This window comes from Bufo gargarizans, chromosome 7 (assembly GCF_014858855.1).
Source record: "Bufo gargarizans isolate SCDJY-AF-19 chromosome 7, ASM1485885v1, whole genome shotgun sequence".
Lineage (NCBI taxonomy): Eukaryota > Metazoa > Chordata > Amphibia > Anura > Bufonidae > Bufo > Bufo gargarizans.
Window position 1 is genome coordinate 173,796,317 of NC_058086.1, and position 20,291 is coordinate 173,816,607.

Sequence of the window (20,291 nt, forward strand, 5' to 3'; positions counted from 1 at the left end):
TTTAGCATCCCCAAAATGAGATATACATTGGCACAGTCCTCCAGTGACCAACTGTGCCAAGTTTCGGGAACCCTGCCATTAACAGTCTAAGAGCAGCGGCAGTTTGAATTTTTCCCATTTAAACAAATGGCTGAAATTTGATTGGCCGTTGTAGACCCCGCCCACTTTTTAATTTTTTTTGACCCCAGTCACCCAATGACCTATGGTGCCAAGTTTGGGTATTCTGACTTAAATATTGTGAGAATGACAGCAATTTAAAGGTTTCTCATTGAAGTCAATAGGGAAAATCTGATTTGTTGTTGTTGGCTCCGCCCACTTTTTAAATTTTTGAATCCAAAGTAATCTATGACCTGATTTCAGAGATTTGAAGCCCCTGACATCAATCATGGAAGCATTTTTCAATTTTCTGCATTTTTTTTTTCCACATTGAAATCAATGAAAGAAATCTGATTGGTTGTTTTTGGCCCCGCCCACTTTTCAAAATTTTAATCCTAATCCTAAATTGTCCAACTGTACCAAGTTTGGGGAACCTGCCATTAACAGTCTAAGAGCAGCGGCAGTTTGAATTTTTCCCATTTAAACAAATGGCTGAAATTTGATTGGCCGTTGTAGACTCCGCCCACTTTTTTATAAATTTTTGAATCCAGTCACCTAATGACCTACGGTGCCAAGTTTGGGTATTCTGGCTTAAATATTGTGAGAATGACAGCAATTTAAAATTTTCTCATTGAAGTCAATAGGGAAAATCTGATTGGTTGTTTGTAGCTCCGCCCACTTTTTAATGTCCCCAAAATGTGACAGAAATTTTCAGGTTGACCCCATGACTAAGTGACCCAAGTTTGGTGAGTTTCACTCCGAAGCTGTATGAGTGACAAACGTTTGCATTTTTCCAATAAAACTCTATGGGAGAAAAAAAGAGGTTTTCGGGGGCCCGCCCCAGGGGCCCGGAGGGTGGGATCGGTTAACAAAGCACAAGCAAGATACTCGGGTATGTGCCGACCAAGAGTGCAAAGTTCGGTATTTATACTCCTAAATCTGTGGGAGGAGTAGCAATTTGAACGTCTCATTGTAGTCAATGGGGAGAATTTGATTGGTTCTGTGTGGCCCCGCCCAAATTTTCGGGTCTCCGAAATGTGCTAACAAATTGCGCGTTAACCCCATGACTAAGTGACCCAAGTTTGGTGACTTTAGTTTAAAATCTGTGCGACTGGGAGCGATTTGAAAATTTTCCCTGTCAAAGTCAATGGGAAAAACTTGGATTTTGGGGGCCCTGTCCCAGGGGCCCGGAGGGTGGGATCGGGTAACAAAGCACAAGCAAGGTACTCGGGTGGGTGCCGACCAAGTCTGCAAAGTTTGGAATTTGTACTCCTAAAAATGTGGGAGGAGTAGCGATTTGAAGGTCTCATTATAGTCAATGGGGAGATTTTGATTGGTTCTGTGTGGCCCCGCCTACATTTTGGGGTCCCCGAAATGTGCCAAAAATTTTCGGGTTGAGCCCATGACTAAGTGACCCAAGTTTGGTGACTTTAGCGTCAAAGCCTGGCGAGTGGGAGCGATTTAAAAATTTACCCTGTCAAAGTCTATGGGAAAAAAGGGGGCTTCCGGGGCCCGCCACGGGGGCCCCGGGGGTGGGATCGCTCCACAAAGTAATAGCAATCCGATCGGGCACAATCTGCATGTTTTGGTAAATTTTTGTCTATGTAGTGTAAAAACTGTGGGAGGAGTTAGGGTGGCAAATTTGGCTATAATAATAATAACTAGAAAAAGGTACAATTTGTGGGGAAATTGTGTGAAGTGTTCTTGCCTCCACCAGTAGCTTACAACTGGAGTTGGCGGAGTAACTGGGTGGAGTGTAGACTCCGCCCACTTTTATAAATTTTGACCTTTGTCTCACACTGACCCACCTTGCCGAGTTTGGGTGCTGTGGCCTAAATACTGTGAGAATGACAGCTGTTTAAAGGTTTCTTATTGAAGTCAATAGGGAAAATCTGATTGGTTGTTTGTGGCTCCGCCCACTTTTTAGCATCCCCAAAATGAGATATACATTGGCACAGTCCTCCAGTCACCAACTGTGCCAAGTTTCGGAACCCTGCCATTAATAGTCTAAGAGCAGCGGCAGTTTGAATTTTTCCCATTTAAACAAATGGCTGAAATTTGATTGGCCGTTGTAGACCCCGCCCACTTTTTATACATGTTTGAATCCAGTCACCCAATGACCTACGGTGCCAAGTTTGGGTATTCTGGCTTAAATATTGTGAGAATGACAGCAAATTAAAGGTTTCTCATTGAAGTCAATAGGGAAAATATGATTTGTCGTTGTTGGCTCCGCCCACTTTTTCAATTTTTGAAGCCAAAGTAATCTATGACCTGATTTCTGAGATTTGAAGCCCCTGACATCAATAATGGCAGCATTTTTCAATTTTCAGCATTTTTCAATTTTCCCATTGAAATCAATCAAAGAAATCCGATTGGTTGTTTTTGGCCCCGCCCACTTTTCTGAATTGTAATCCTAATCCTAAATTGTCCAACTGTACCAAGTTTGGGGATCCTGCCATTAACAGTCTAAGAGCAGCGGCAGTTTTAAATTTTCCCATTAAAACATATAGCTGAAATTTGATTGGCCGTTGTAGACTCCGCCCACTTTAAAACATTTGAATTCTAGTCACCTATTAACCGAATATATTAAGTTTAACAACCCTGCCATTAACAATGTTGAAATGGCAGCAATTTAAAATTTTCTCATTGAAGTCAATAGGGAAAATCTGATTGGTTGTTTGTAGCTCCGCCCACTTTTTAATGTCCCCAAAATGTAACAGACATTTTCAGGTTGACCCCATGACTAAGTGACCCAAGTTTGGTGACTTTAGTTTAAAATCTGTGCGACTGGGAGCGATTTGAAAATTGTCCCTGTCAAAGTCAATGGGAAAAACGTGGATATTGGGGGCCCTGTCCCAGGGGCCCGGAAGGTGGGATCGGGTAACAAAGCACAAGCAAGGTACTCGGGTGGGTGCCGACCAAGTCTGCAAAGTCTGGAATTTGTACTCCTAAAAATGTGGGAGAAGTAGCAATTTGAAGGTCTCATTATAGTCAATGGGGAGATTTTGATTGGTTCTGTGTGGCGCCGCCCACTTTTTGGGGTCACCGAAATGTGCCCAAAATTTTCGGGTTGACTCCATGACTAAGTGACCCAAGTTTGGTGACTTTAGCGTCAAAGCCTGGCGAGTGGGAGCGATTTGAAAATGTACCCCGTCAAAGTCTATGGGAAAAAAGGGGGCTTCCGGGGCCCGCCACGGGGGCCCCGGGGGTGGGATCGCTCCACAAAGTAATAGCAATCCGATCGGGAACAATCTGCACGTTTTGGTAAATTTTTGTCTATGTAGTGTAAAAACTGTGGGAGGAGTTAGGGTGGCAAATTTGGCTATAATAAGAATAAGAATAAGAATAAGAAAAGGTACAATTTCTGGGGAAATTGTGTGATGTGTTCTTGCCTCCACCAGTAGCTTACAACTGGAGTGGGCGGAGTAACTGGGTGGAGTGTAGACTCCGCCCACTTTTATAAATTTTGACCTTTGTCTCACACTGACCCACCCTGCCGAGTTTGGGTGCTGTGAGAATGACAGCTGTTTAAATGTTTCTTATTGAAGTCAATAGGGAAAATCTGATTGGTTGTTTGTGGCTCCGCCCACTTTTTAGCATCCCCAAAATGAGATATACATTGGCACAGTCCTCCAGTGACCAACTGTGCCAAGTTTCGGGAACCCTGCCATTAACAGTCTAAGAGCAGCGGCAGTTTGAATTTTTCCCATTTAAACAAATGGCTGAAATTTGATTGGCCGTTGTAGACCCCGCCCACTTTTTAATTTTTTTTGACCCCAGTCACCCAATGACCTACGGTGCCTAGTTTGGGTATTCTGGCTTAAATACTGTGAGAATGACAGCAATTTAAAAGTTTCTCATTGAAGTCAATAGGGAAAATCTGATTGGTGGTTTGTAGCTCCGCCTACTTTTTAATGTCCCCCAAAATGTGACAGAAATTTTCAGGTTGACCCCATGACTAAGTGACCCAAGTTTGGTGACTTTAGTTTAAAATCTGTGCGACTGGGAGAGATTTGAAAATTGTCCCTGTCAAAGTCAATGGGAAAAACGTGGATTTTGGGGGCCCTGTCCCAGGGGCCCGGAGGGTGGGATCGGGTAACAAAGCAAAAGCAAGGTACTTGGGTGGGTGCCGACCAAGTCTGCAAAGTTTGGAATTTGTACTCCTAAAAATGTGGGAGAAGTAGCAATTTGAAGGTCTCATTAAAGTCAATGGGGAGATTTTGATTGGTTCTGTGTGGCCCCGCCCACTTTTTGGGGTCCCCGAAATGTGCCCAAAGTTTTCGGGTTGACTCCATGACTAAGTGACCCAAGTTTGGTGACTTTAGCGTCAAAGCCTGGCGAGTGGGAGCGATTTGAAAATTTACCCTGTCAAAGTCTATGGGAAAAAAGGGGGCTTCCGGGGCCCGCCACGGGGGCCCCGGGGGTGGGATCGCTCCACAAAGTAATAGCAATCCGATCGGGTACAATCTGCACGTTTTGGTAAATTTTTGTCTATGTAGTGTAAAAACTGTGGGAGGAGTTAGGGTGGCAAATTTGGCTATAATAATAAGAATAACTAGAAAAGGTACAATTTCTGGGGAAATTGTGTGATGTGTTCTTGCCTCCACCAGTAGCTTACAACTGGAGTGGGCGGAGTAACTGGGTGGATTGTAGACTCCGCCCACTTTTATAAATTTTGACCTTTGTCTCACACTGACCCACCCTGCCGAGTTTGGGTGCTGTGGCTTAAATACTGTGAGAATGTCAGCTGTTTAAATGTTTCTTATTGAAGTCAATAGGGAAAATCTGATTGGTTGTTTGTGGCTCCGCCCACTTTTTAGCGTCCCCAAAATGAGATATACATTGGTACAGTCCTCCAGTGACCAACTGTGCCAAGTTTCAGAACCCTGCCATTAACAGTCTAAGAGCAGCGGCAGTTAGAATTTTTCCCATTTAAACAAATGGCTGAAATTTGATTGGCCGTTGTAGACTCCGCCCACTTTTTTTGTAAATTTTTGAATCCAGTCACCCAATGACCTACGGTGCCTAGTTTGGGTATTCTGGCTTAAATACTGTGAGAATGACAGCAATTTAAAGGTTTCTCATTGAAGTCAATAGGGAAAATCTGATTTGTTGTTGTTGGCTCCGCCCACTTTTTAAATTTTTGAATCCAAAGTAATCTATCACCTGATTTCAGAGATTTGAAGCCCCTGACATCAATCATGGCAGCATTTTTCAATTTTCAGAATTATTTTTTTTTCCATATTGAAATCAATGAAAGAAATCTGATTGGTTGTTTTTGGCCCCGCCCACTTTTCACAATTTTAATCCTAAATTGTCCAACTGTACCAAGTTTGGGGAGCCTGCCATTAACAGTCTAAGAGAAGCGGCAGTTTGAATTTTTCCCATTTAAACAAATGGCTGAAATTTGATTGGCCGTTGTAGACCCCGCCCACTTTTTAAAAAATGTTGACCCCAGTCACCCAATGACCTATGGTGCCAAGTTTGGGTATTCTGTCTTAAATACTGTGAGAATGACAGCAATTTAAAGGTTTCTCATTGAAGTCAATAGGGAAAATCTGATTTGTTGTTGTTGGCTCCGCCCACTTTTTTAATTTTTGAATCCAAAGTAATCTATCACCTGATTTCAGAGATTTGAAGCCCCTGACATCAATCATGGCAGCATTTTTCAATTTTCTTAAATTTTTTTTTCCATATTGAAATCTATGAAAGAAATCTGATTGGTTGTTTTTGGCCCCGCCCACTTTTCAAAATTTTAATCCTAAATTGTCCAACTGTACCAAGTTTCAGAACCCTGCCATTAACAGTCTAAGAGCAGCGGCAGTTTGAAGTTTTCCCATTTAAACAAATGGCTGAAATTTGATTGGCCGTTGTAGACTCCGCCCACTTTTTCATTATTTTTTGAATCCAGTCACCCAATGACCTACGGTGCCAAGTTTGGGTATTCTGGCTTAAATACTGTGAGAATGACAGCAATTTAAAAGTTTCTCATTGAAGTCAATAGGAAAAATCTGATTTGTTGTTGTTGGCTCCGCCCACTTTTTAAATTTTTGAATCCAAAGTAATCTATCACCTGATTTCAGCGATTTGAAGCCCCTGACATCAATCATGGCAGCATTTTTCAATTTTCTGAAATTTTTTTTTTCCATATTGAAATCAATGAAAGAAATCTGATTGGTTGTTTTTGGGCCCGCCCACTTTTCAAAATTTTAATCCTAATCCTAAATTGTCCAACTGTACCAAGTTTGGGAAACCTGCCATTAACAGTCTAAGAGCAGCGGCAGTTTGAATTTTTCCCATTTAAACAAATGGCTGAAATTTGATTGGCCGTTGTAGACTCCGCCCACTTTTTCATTATTTTGTGAATCCAGTCACCCAATGACCTACGGTGCCAAGTTTGGGTATTCTGGCTTAAATATTGTAAGAATGACAGCAATTTAAAAGTTTCTCATTGAAGTCAATAGGGAAAATCTGATTTGTTGTTGTTGGCTCCGCCCACTTTTTAAATTTTTGAATCCAAAGTAATCTATCACCTGATTTCAGCGATTTGAAGCCCCTGACATCAATCATGGCAGCATTTTTCAATTTTCTGAATTTTTTTTTTTCCATATTGAAATCAATGAAAGAAATCTGATTGGTTGTTTTTGGCCCCGCCCACTTTTCAAAATGTTAATCCTAATCCTAAATTGTCCAACTGTACCAAGTTTGGGAAACCTGCCATTAACAGTCTAAGAGCAGCGGCAGTTTGAATTTTTCCCATTTAAACAAATGGCTGAAATTTGATTGGCCGTTGTAGACTCCGCCCACTTTTTCATTATTTTTTGAATCCAGTCACCCAATGACCTACGGTGCCAAGTTTGGGTATTCTGGCTTAAATACTGTGAGAATGACAGCAATTTAAAGGTTTCTTATTGAAGTCAATAGGGAAAATCTGATTGGTTGTTTGTAGCTCCGCCCACTTTTTAATGTCCCCAAAATGTGACAGAAACTTTCAGGTTGACCCCATGACTGAGTGACCCAAGTTTGGTGAGTTTCACTCCGAAGCTGTATGAGTGACAAACATTTGCATTTTTCCAATAAAACTCTATGGGAGAAAAAAAGAGGTTTTCGGGGGCCCGCCCCAGGGGCCCGGAGGGTGGGATCGGTTAACAAAGCACAAGCAAGATACTCGGGTATGTGCCGACCAAGAGTGCAAAGTTCGGTATTTATACTCCTAAATCTGTGGGAGGAGTAGCAATTTGAACGTCTCATTGTAGTCAATGGGGAGAATTTGATTGGTTCTGTGTGGCCCCGCCCACATTTTCGGGTCTCCGAAATGTGCTAACAAATTGCGCGTTGACCCCATGACTAAGTGACCCAAGTTTGGTGACTTTAGTTTAAAATCTGTGCGACTGGGAGCGATTTGAAAATTGTCCCTGTCAAAGTCAATGGGAAAAACGTGGATTTTGGGGGCCCTGTCCCAGGGGCCCGGAGGGTGGGATCGGGTAACAAAGCAAAAGCAAGGTACTCGGGTGGGTGCCGACCAAGTCTGCAAAGTTTGGAATTTGTACTCCTAAAAATGTGGGAGGAAGTAGCAATTTGAAGGTCTCATTAAAGTCAATGGGGAGATTTTGATTGGTTCTGTATGGCCCCGCCCACTTTTTAGGGTCCCCCGAAATGTGCCAAAAATTTTCGGGTTGACTCCATGACTAAGTGACCCAAGTTTGGTGACTTTAGCCTCAAAGCCTGGCGAGTGGGAGCGATTTGAAAATTTACCCTGTCAAAGTCTATGGGAAAAAAGGGGGCTTCCGGGGCCCGCCACGGGGGCCCCGGGGGTGGGATCGCTCCACAAAGTAATAGCAATCCGATCGGGCACAATCTGCACGTTTTGGTAAATTTTTGTCTATGTAGTGTAAAAACTGTGGGAGGAGTTAGGGTGGCAAATTTGGCTATAATAATAAGAATAAGAATATATATGTGAGATAATAGTATGTGGTCTTGCTATGCAAGAACACATAATAATATATATGTGAGATAACAGTATGTGGTCTTGCTATGCAAGAACACATAACTAGAAAAGGTACAATTTCTGGGGAAATTGTGTGATGTGTTCTTGCCTCCACCAGTAGCTTACAACTGGAGTGGGCGGAGTAACTGGGTGGAGTGTAGACTCCGCCCACTTTTATAAATTTTGACCTTTGTCTCACACTGACCCACCCTGCCGAGTTTGGGTGCTGTGAGAATGACAGCTGTTTAAAGGTTTCTTATAGAAGTCAATAGGGAAAATCTGATTGGTTGTTTGTGGCTCCGCCCACTTTTTAGCATCCCCAAAATGAGATATACATTGGCACAGTCCTCCAGTGACCAACTGTGCCAAGTTTCGGGAACCCTGCCATTAACAGTCTAAGAGCAGCGGCAGTTTGAATTTTTCCCATTTAAACAAATGGCTGAAATTTGATTGGCCGTTGTAGACCCCGCCCACTTTTTAATTTTTTTTGACCCCAGTCACCCAATGACCTACGGTGCCTAGTTTGGGTATTCTGACTTAAATATTGTGAGAATGACAGCAATTTAAAGGTTTCTCATTGAAGTCAATAGGGAAAATCTGATTGGTGGTTTGTAGCTCCGCCCACTTTTTAATGTCCCCCAAAATGTGACAGAAATTTTCAGGTTGACCCCATGACTAAGTGACCCAAGTTTGGTGACTTTAGTTTAAAATCTGTGCGACTGGGAGAGATTTGAAAATTGTCCCTGTCAAAGTCAATGGGAAAAACGTGGATTTTGGGGGCCCTGTCCCAGGGGCCCGGAGGGTGGGATCGGGTAACAAAGCAAAAGCAAGGTACTTGGGTGGGTGCCGACCAAGTCTGCAAAGTTTGGAATTTGTACTCCTAAAAATGTGGGAGAAGTAGCAATTTGAAGGTCTCATTAAAGTCAATGGGGAGATTTTGATTGGTTCTGTGTGGCCCCGCCCACTTTTTGGGGTCCCCGAAATGTGCCCAAAGTTTTCGGGTTGACTCCATGACTAAGTGACCCAAGTTTGGTGACTTTAGTTTAAAATCTGTGCGACTGGGAGCGATTTGAAAATTTACCCTGTCAAAGTCTATGGGAAAAAAGGGGGCTTCCGGGGCCCGCCACGGGGGCCCCGGGGGTGGGATCGCTCCACAAAGTAATAGCAATCCGATCGGGTACAATCTGCACGTTTTGGTAAATTTTTGTCTATGTAGTGTAAAAACTGTGGGAGGAGTTAGGGTGGCAAATTTGGCTATAATAATAAGAATAAGAACTAGAAAAGGTACAATTTCTGGGGAAATTGTGTGATGTGTTCTTGCCTCCACCAGTAGCTTACAACTGGAGTGGGCGGAGTAACTGGGTGGAGTGTAGACTCCGCCCACTTTTATAAATTTTGACCTTTGTCTCACACTGACCCACCCTGCCGAGTTTGGGTGCTGTGAGAATGACAGCTGTTTAAAGGTTTCTTATTGAAGTCAATAGGGAAAATCTGATTGGTTGTTTGTGGCTCCGCCCACTTTTTAGCGTCCCCAAAATGAGATATACATTGGCACAGTCCTCCAGTGACCAACTGTGCCAAGTTTCGGGAACCCTGCCATTAAAAGTCTAAGAGCAGCGGCAGTTTGAATTTTTCCCATTTAAACAAATAGCTGAAATTTGATTGGCCGTTGTAGACCCCGCCCCCTTTTTAAATTTTTTTTGACCCCAGTCACCCAATGACCTACGGTGCCTAGTTTGGGTATTCTGGCTTAAATACTGTGAGAATGACAGCAATTTAAAAGTTTCTCATTGAAGTCAATAGGGAAAATCTGATTGGTGGTTTGTAGCTCCGCCCACTTTTTAATGTCCCCCAAAATGTGACAGAAATTTTCAGGTTGACCCCATGACTAAGTGACCCAAGTTTGGTGACTTTAGTTTAAAATCTGTGCGACTGGGAGAGATTTGAAAATTGTCCCTGTCAAAGTCAAAGGGAAAAACGTGGATTTTGGGGGCCCTGTCCCAGGGGCCCGGAGGGTGGGATCGGTTAACAAAGCACAAGCAAGATACTCGGGTATGTGCCGACCAAGAGTGCAAAGTTCGGTATTTATACTCCTAAATCTGTGGGAGGAGTAGCAATTTGAACGTCTCATTGTAGTCAATGGGGAGAATTTGATTGGTTCTGTGTGGCCCCGCCCACATTTTCGGGTCTCCGAAATGTGCTAACAAATTGCGCGTTGACCCCATGACTAAGTGACCCAAGTTTGGTGACTTTAGTTTAAAATCTGTGCGACTGGGAGCGATTTGAAAATTGTCCCTGTCAAAGTCAATGGGAAAAACATGGATTTTGGGGGCCCTGTCCCAGGGGCCCGGAGGGTGGGATCGGGTAACAAAGCAAAAGCAAGGTACTCGGGTGGGTGCCGACCAAGTCTGCAAAGTCTGGAATTTGTACTCCTAAAAATGTGGGAGGAGTAGCAATTTGAAGTTCTCATTAAAGTCAATGGGGAGATTTTGATTGGTTCTGTATGGCCCCGCCCACTTTTTGGGGTCCCCGAAATGTGCCCAAAATTTTCGGGTTGACTCCATGACTAAGTGACCCAAGTTTGGTGACTTTAGCGTCAAAGCCTGGCGAGTGGGAGCGATTTGAAAATTTACCCTGTCAAAGTCTATGGGAAAAAAGGGGGCTTCCGGGGCCCGCCACGGGGGCCCCGGGGGTGGGATCGCTCCACAAAGTAATAGCAATCCGATCGGGTACAATCTGCACGTTTTGGTAAATTTTTGTCTATGTAGTGTAAAAACTGTGGGAGGAGTTAGGGTGGCAAATTTGGCTATAATAATAATATATATGTGAGATAATAGTATGTGGTCTTGCTATGCAAGAACACATAATAATAATAATATATATGTGAGATAATAGTATGTGGTCTTGCTATGCAAGAACACATAATAATATATATGTGAGATAACAATATGTGGTCTTGCTATGCAAGAACACATAATAATATATATGTGAGATAATAGTATGTGGTCTTGCTATGCAAGAACACATAACTAGAAAAGGTACAATTTCTGGGGAAATTGTGTGATGTGTTCTTGCCTCCACCAGTAGCTTACAACTGGAGTGGGCGGAGTAACTGGGTGGAGTGTAGACTCCGCCCACTTTTATAAATTTTGACCTTTGTCTCACACTGACCCACCCTGCCGAGTTTGGGTGCTGTGGCTTAAATACTGTGAGAATGACAGCTGTTTAAAGGTTTCTTATTGAAGTCAATAGGGAAAATCTGATTGGTTGTTTGTGGCTCCGCCCACTTTTTAGCGTCCCCAAAATGAGATATACATTGGCACAGTCCTCCAGTGACCAACTGTGCCAAGTTTCGGAACCCTGCCATTAACAGTCTAAGAGCAGCGGCAGTTTGAATTTTTCCCATTTAAACAAATGGCTGAAATTTGATTGGCCGTTGTAGACCCCGCCCACTTTTTTCTTTTTTTTTACCCCAGTCACTCAATGACCTACGGTGCCAAGTTTGGGTATTCTGGCTTAAATATTGTGAGAATAATAGCAATTTAAAGGTTTATCATTGAAGTCAATAGGGAAAATCTGATTTGTTGTTGTTGGCTCCGCCCACTTTTTCAATTTTTGAAGCCAAAGTAATCTATGACCTGATTTCTGAGATTTGAAGCCCCTGACATCAAAAATGGCAGCATTTTTAAATTTTCTGCATTTTTCAATTTTCCCATTGAAATCAATCAAAGAAATCTGATTGGTTGTTTTTGGCCCCGCCCACTTTTCTGAATTTTAATCCTAATCCTAAATTGTTCAACTGTACCAAGTTTGGGGAACCTGCCATTAACAGTCTAAGAGCAGCGGCAGTTTTACATTTTCCCATTAAAACATATAGCTGAAATTTGATTGGCCGTTGTAGACGCCGCCCACTTTAAAACATTTGAATTCTAGTCACCTATTAACCGAATATATTAAGTTTAACAACCCTGCCATTAACAATGTTGAAATGGCAGCAATTTAAAATTTTCTCATTGAAGTCAATAGGGAAAATCTGATTGGTTGTTTGTAGCTCCGCCCACTTTTTAATGTCCCCAAAATGTGACAGAAATTTTCAGGTTGACCCCATGACTAAGTGACCCAAGTTTGGTGAGTTTCACTCCGAAGCTGTATGAGTGACAAACGTTTGCATTTTTCCAATAAAACTCTATGGGAGAAAAAAATAGGTTTTCGGGGGCCCGCCCCAGGGACCCGGAGGGTGGGATCGGTTAACAAAGCACAAGTAAGATCCTCGGGTATGTGCCGACCAAGAGTGCAAAGTTCGGTATTGATACTCCTAAATCTGTGGGAGAAGTAGCAATTTGAACGTCTCATTGTAGTCAATGGGGAGAATTTGATTGGTTCTGTGTGGCCCCGCCCACATTTTTGGGTCTCCGAAATGTGCTAACAAATTGCGCGTTGACCCCATGACTAAGTGACCCAAGTTTCGTGACTTTAGTTTAAAATCTGTGCAACTGGGAGCGATTTGAAAATTGTCCCTGTCAAAGTCAATGGGAAAAACGTGGATTTTGGGGGCCCTGTCCCAGGGGCCCGGAGGGTGGGATCGGGTAACAAAGCAAAAGCAAGGTACTCGGGTGGGTGCCGACCAAGTCTGCAAAGTCTGGAATTTGTACTCCTAAAAATGTGGGAGAAGTAGCAATTTGAAGGTCTCATTACAGTCAATGGGGAGAATTTGATTGGTTCTGTGTGGCCCCGCCCACTTTTTGGGGTCCCCGAAATGTGCCCAAAATTTTCGGGTTAACTCCATGACTAAGTGACCCAAGTTTGGTGACTTTAGCGTCAAAGCCTGGCGAGTGGGAGCGATTTGAAAATGTACCCTGTCAAAGTCTATGGGAAAAAAGGGGGCTTCCAGGGCCCGCCACGGGGGCCCCGGGGGTGGGATCGCTCCACAAAGTAATAGCAATCCGATCGGGAACAATCTGCACGTTTTGGTAAATTTTTGTCTATGTAGTGTAAAAACTGTGGGAGGAGTTAGGGTGGCAAATTTGGCTATAATAAGAATAAGAATAAGAATATTTATGTGAGATAACATTATGTGGTCTTGCTATGCAAGAACACATAATACTAGAAAAGGTACCATTTCTGGGGAAATTGTGTGATGTGTTCTTGCCTCCACCAGTAGCTTACAACTGGAGTGGGCGGAGTAACTGGGTGGAGTGTAGACTCCGCCCACTTTTATACATTTTGACCTTTGTCTCACACTGACCCACCCTGCCGAGTTTGGGTGCTGTGAGAATGACAGCTGTTTAAAGGTTTCTTATTGAAGTCAATAGGGAAAATCTGATTGGTTGTTTGTGGCTCCACCCACTTTTTAGCGTCCCCAAAATGAGATATACATTGGCACAGTCCTCCAGTGACCAACTGTGCCAAGTTTCAGAACCCTGCCATTAACAGTCTAAGAGCAGCGGCAGTTTGAATTTTTCCCATTTAAACAAATGGCTGAAATTTGATTGGCCGTTGTAGACTCCGCCCACTTTTTCATTATTTTTTGAATCCAGTCACCCAATGACCTACGGTGCCTAGTTTGGGTATTCTGGCTTAAATACTGTGAGAATGCCAGCAATTTAAAAGTTTCTCATTGAAGTCAATAGGGAAAATCTGATTTGTTGTTGTTGGCTCCGCCCACTTTTTAAATTTTTGAATCCAAAGTAATCTATCACCTGATTTCAGCGATTTGAAGCCCCTGACATCAATCATGGCAGCATTTTTCAATTTTCTGATTTTTTTTTTTTCCATATTGAAATCAATGAAAGAAATCTGATTGGTTGTTTTTGGCCCCGCCCACTTTTCAAAATGTTAATCCTAATCCTAAATTGTCCAACTGTACCAAGTTTGGGAAACCTGCCATTAACAGTCTAAGAGCAGCGGCAGTTAGAATTTTTCCCATTTAAACAAATGGCTGAAATTTGATTGGCCGTTGTAGACTCCGCCCACTTTTTCATTATTTTTTGAATCCAGTCACCCAATGACCTACGGTGCCAAGTTTGGGTATTCTGGCTTAAATACTGTGAGAATGACAGCAATTTAAAGGTTTCTTATTGAAGTCAATAGGGAAAATCTGATTGGTTGTTTGTAGCTCCGCCCACTTTTTAATGTCCCCAAAATGTGACAGAAATTTTCAGGTTGACCCCATGACTGAGTGACCCAAGTTTGGTGAGTTTCACTCCGAAGCTGTATGAGTGACAAACATTTGCATTTTTCCAATAAAACTCTATGGGAGAAAAAAAGAGGTTTTCGGGGGCCCGCCCCAGGGGCCCGGAGGGTGGGATCGGTTAACAAAGCACAAGCAAGATACTCGGGTATGTGCCGACCAAGAGTGCAAAGTTCGGTATTTATACTCCTAAATCTGTGGGAGGAGTAGCAATTTGAACGTCTCATTGTAGTCAATGGGGAGAATTTGATTGGTTCTGTGTGGCCCCGCCCACATTTTCGGGTCTCCGAAATGTGCTAACAAATTGCGCGTTGACCCCATGACTAAGTGACCCAAGTTTGGTGACTTTAGTTTAAAATCTGTGCGACTGGGAGCGATTTGAAAATTGTCCCTGTCAAAGTCAATGGGAAAAACATGGATTTTGGGGGCCCTGTCCCAGGGGCCCGGAGGGTGGGATCGGGTAACAAAGCAAAAGCAAGGTACTCGGGTGGGTGCCGACCAAGTCTGCAAAGTCTGGAATTTGTACTCCTAAAAATGTGGGAGGAGTAGCAATTTGAAGTTCTCATTAAAGTCAATGGGGAGATTTTGATTGGTTCTGTATGGCCCCGCCCACTTTTTGGGGTCCCCGAAATGTGCCCAAAATTTTCGGGTTGACTCCATGACTAAGTGACCCAAGTTTGGTGACTTTAGCGTCAAAGCCTGGCGAGTGGGAGCGATTTGAAAATTTACCCTGTCAAAGTCTATGGGAAAAAAGGGGGCTTCCGGGGCTCGCCACGGGGGCCCCGGGGGTGGGATCGCTCCACAAAGTAATAGCAATCCGATCGGGTACAATCTGCACGTTTTGGTAAATTTTTGTCTATGTAGTGTAAAAACTGTGGGAGGAGTTAGGGTGGCAAATTTGGCTATAATAATAATAATATATATGTGAGATAATAGTATGTGGTCTTGCTATGCAAGAACACATAATAATAATATATATGTGAGATAATAGTATGTGGTCTTGCTATGCAAGAACACATAATAATAATATATATGTGAGATAATAGTATGTGGTCTTGCTATGCAAGAACACATAATAATATATATGTGAGATAATAGTATGTGGTCTTGCTATGCAAGAACACATAACTAGAAAAGGTACAATTTCTGGGGAAATTGTGTGATGTGTTCTTGCCTCCACCAGTAGCTTACAACTGGAGTGGGCGGAGTAACTGGGTGGAGTGGCTTGAGTAACTGTTGTGTGGTTGGATTGGCTGGAGTAACTGTGGAAAGGTTGGACTGGGCAGAGTAACTTTATGGAGTGGGCAGAGTAACTGTGTGGAGGGTTTGGACTGAGTAAAGATAGTAAACATTACACTGACCAATTGATTGATCGAATTTAAAAAGTGCTTACAACTGGAGTGGGCGGAGTAACTGGGGAAATTGTGTGAAGTGTTCTTGCCTCCACCAGTAGCGTACAACTGGAGTGGGTGTTTCTGAAGAAACCACAAGATGTTGGCTTGAATTCTGATTGGCTGTTGGTGGCTCCACCCACTTTTTTGAATTTTAATCCCATTCCTCCAGTGACCAACTGCGCCAAGTTTGAAGACTGTGCCAATCAAAGTCTAAGAGCAGCGGCAGTTTGAATTTTTCCCATTTAAACACATGGCTGAAATTGATTGGCCGTTGTAGACTCCGCCCACTTTTAAAAATGTTGACCTTTGTCTCACACTGACCCACCCTGCCGAGTTTGGGTGCTGTGGCTTAAATACTATGATAATGACAGCTGTTTAAAGGTTTCTTATTGAAGTCAATAGGGAAAATCTGATTGGTTGTTTGTGGATCCGCCCACTTTTTAGCGTCCCCAAAATGAGATATACATTGGCACAGTCCTCCAGTGACCAACTGTGCCAAGTTTCAGAACCCTGCCATTAACAGTCTAAGAGCAGCGGCAGTTTGAATTTTTCCCATTTAAACAAATGGCTGAAATTTGATTGGCCGTTGTAGACCCTGCCCACTTTTTATACATTTTTGACCCCAGTCACCCAATGACCCACGGTGCCAAGTTTGGGTATTCTGGCTTTAATATTGTGAGAATGACAGCAATTTAAAAGTTTCTCATTGAAGTCAATAGGGAAAATATGATTTGTCGTTGTTGGCTCCGCCCACTTTTTCAATTTTTGAAGCCAAAGTAATCTATGACCTGATTTCTGAGATTTGAAGCCCCTGACATCAATAATGGCAGCATTTTTCAATTTTCAGCATTTTTCAATTTTCCCATTGAAATCAATCAAAGAAATCCGATTGGTTGTTTTTGGCCCCGCCCACTTTTCTGAATTGTAATCCTAATCCTAAATTGTCCAACTGTACCAAGTTTGGGGATCCTGCCATTAACAGTCTAAGAGCAGCGGCAGTTTTAAATTTTCCCATTAAAACATATAGCTGAAATTTGATTGGCCGTTGTAGACTCCGCCCACTTTAAAACATTTGAATTCTAGTCACCTATTAACCGAATATATTAAGTTTAACAACCCTGCCATTAACAATGTTGAAATGGCAGCAATTTAAAATTTTCTCATTGAAGTCAATAGGGAAAATCTGATTGGTTGTTTGTAGCTCCGCCCACTTTTTAATGTCCCCAAAATGTGACAGACATTTTCAGGTTGACCCCATGACTAAGTGACCCAAGTTTGGTGACTTTAGTTTAAAATCTGTGCGACTGGGAGCGATTTGAAAATTGTCCCTGTCAAAGTCAATGGGAAAAACGTGGATATTGGGGGCCCTGTCCCAGGGGCCCGGAAGGTGGGATCGGGTAACAAAGCACAAGCAAGGTACTCGGGTGGGTGCCGACCAAGTCTGCAAAGTCTGGAATTTGTACTCCTAAAAATGTGGGAGAAGTAGCAATTTGAAGGTCTCATTATAGTCAATGGGGAGATTTTGATTGGTTCTGTGTGGCGCCGCCCACTTTTTGGGGTCCCCGAAATGTGCCCAAAATTTTCGGGTTGACTCCATGACTAAGTGACCCAAGTTTGGTGACTTTAGCGTCAAAGCCTGGCGAGTGGGAGCGATTTGAAAATGTACCCTGTCAAAGTCTATGGGAAAAAAGGGGGCTTCCGGGGCCCGCCACGGGGGCCCCGGGGGTGGGATCGCTCCACAAAGTAATAGCAATCCGATCGGGAACAATCTGCACGTTTTGGTAAATTTTTGTCTATGTAGTGTAAAAACTGTGGGAGGAGTTAGGGTGGCAAATTTGGCTATAATAAGAATAAGAATATATATGTGAGATAACATTATGTGGTCTTGCTATGCAAGAACACATAATAAGAGCTTACAACTGGAGTGGGCGGAGTAACTGGGTGGAGTGTAGACTCCGCCAACTTTTGTACATTTTGACCTTTGTCTCAAACTGACCCACCCTGCCGAGTTTGGGTGCTGTGGCTTAAATTCTGTGAGAATGACAGCTGTTTAAAGGTTTCTTATTGAAGTCAAAAGGAAAAATCTGATTGGTTGTTTTTGGCCCCGCCCACTTTTCTGAATTTTAATCCTAATCCTAAATTGTCCAACTGTACCAAGTTTGGGGATCCTGCCATTAACAGTGTAAGATCAGCGGCAGTTTTAAATTTCCCCATTGAAATAAATGGCTGAAATTTGATTGGCCGTTGTAGACTCCGCCCACTTTTTAATAAATTTTTGAATCCAGTCACCCAATGACCTACGGTGCCAAGTTTGGGTATTCTGGCTTAAATACTGTGAGAATGACAGCAATTTAAAGGTTTCTCATTAAAGTTAATAGGGAAAATCTGATTTGTTGTTGTTGGCTCCGCCCACTTTTAAATTTTTTGAATCCAAAGTAATCTATGACCTGATCTCAGCGATTTGAAGCCCCTGACATCAATCATGGCAGCATTTTTCAATTTTCTGAAATTTTTTTTTTCCATATTGAAATCAATGAAAGAAATCTGATTGGTTGTTTTTGGGCCCGCCCACTTTTCAAAATTTTAATCCTAATCCTAAATTGTCCAACTGTACCAAGTTTGGGAAACCTGCCATTAACAGTCTAAGAGCAGCGGCAGTTTGAATTTTTCCCATTTAAACAAATGGCTGAAATTTGATTGGCCGTTGTAGACTCCGCCCACTTTTTCATTATTTTTTGAATCCAGTCACCCAATGACCTACGGTGCCAAGTTTGGGTATTCTGGCTTAAATACTGTGAGAATGACAGCAATTTAAAAGTTTCTCATTGAAGTCAATAGGAAAAATCTGATTTGTTGTTGTTGGCTCCGCCCACTTTTTAAATTTTTGAATCCAAAGTAATCTATCACCTGATTTCAGCGATTTGAAGCCCCTGACATCAATCATGGCAGCATTTTTCAATTTTCTGAAATTTTTTTTTTCCATATTGAAATCAATGAAAGAAATCTGATTGGTTGTTTTTGGCCCCGCCCACTTTTCAAAATTTTAATCCTAATCCTAAATTGTCCAACTGTACCAAGTTTGGGAAACCTGCCATTAACAGTCTAAGAGCAGCAGCAGTTTGAATTTTTCCCATTTAAAAAAATGGCTGAAATTTGATTGGCCGTTGTAGACTCCGCCCACTTTTTCATTATTTTTTGAATCCAGTCACCCAATGACCTACGGTGCCAAGTTTGGGTATTCTGGCTTAAATACTGTGAGAATGACAGCAATTTAAAGGTTTCTTATTGAAGTCAATAGGGAAAATCTGATTGGTTGTTTGTAGCTCCGCCCACTTTTTAATGTCCCCAAAATGTGACAGAAATTTTCAGGTTGACCCCATGACTGAGTGACCCAAGTTTGGTGAGTTTCACTCCGAAGCTGTATGAGTGACAAACATTTGCATTTTTCCAATAAAACTCTATGGGAGAAAAAAAGAGGTTTTCGGGGGCCCGCCCCAGGGGCCCGGAGGGTGGGATCGGTTAACAAAGCACAAGCAAGATACTCGGGTATGTGCCGACCAAGAGTGCAAAGTTCGGTATTTATACTCCTAAATCTGTGGGAGGAGTAGCAATTTGAACGTCTCATTGTAGTCAATGGGGAGAATTTGATTGGTTCTGTGTGGCCCCGCCCACATTTTCGGGTCTCCGAAATGTGCTAACAAATTGCGCGTTGACCCCATGACTAAGTGACCCAAGTTTGGTGACTTTAGTTTAAAATCTGTGCGACTGGGAGCGATTTGAAAATTGTCCCTGTCAAAGTCAATGGGAAAAACATGGATTTTGGGGGCCCTGTCCCAGGGGCCCGGAGGGTGGGATCGGGTAACAAAGCAAAAGCAAGGTACTCGGGTGGGTGCCGACCAAGTCTGCAAAGTCTGGAATTTGTACTCCTAAAAATGTGGGAGGAGTAGCAATTTGAAGTTCTCATTAAAGTCAATGGGGAGATTTTGATTGGTTCTGTATGGCCCCGCCCACTTTTTGGGGTCCCCGAAATGTGCCCAAAATTTTCGGGTTGACTCCATGACTAAGTGACCCAAGTTTGGTGACTTTAGCGTCAAAGCCTGGCGAGTGGGAGCGATTTGAAAATTTACCCTGTCAAAGTCTATGGGAAAAAAGGGGGCTTCCGGGGCTCGCCACGGGGGCCCCGGGGGTGGGATCGCTCCACAAAGTAATAGCAATCCGATCGGGTACAATCTGCACGTTTTGGTAAATTTTTGTCTATGTAGTGTAAAAACTGTGGGAGGAGTTAGGGTGGCAAATTTGGCTATAATAATAAGAATAAGAATATATATGTGAGATAACAATATGTGGTCTTGCTATGCAAGAACACATAATAAAACAATTTACTTACAAAAGAAGCGATTCAGTCGTCTGCTGTGCCGTCCTCTGCTTGCTTCCACTGATTATGTGCCCTCCTTTCTGTCTCTCCTCAGTGCGCAGGCGCACTGTTATGGGGGATCTGTGGATGACAGTATGACACACTGTTATGGGGGATCTGTGGATGACAGTATGACGCACTGTTATGGGGGATCTGTGGATGACAGTATGACGCACTGTTATGGGGGATCTGTGGATGACGCACTGTTAT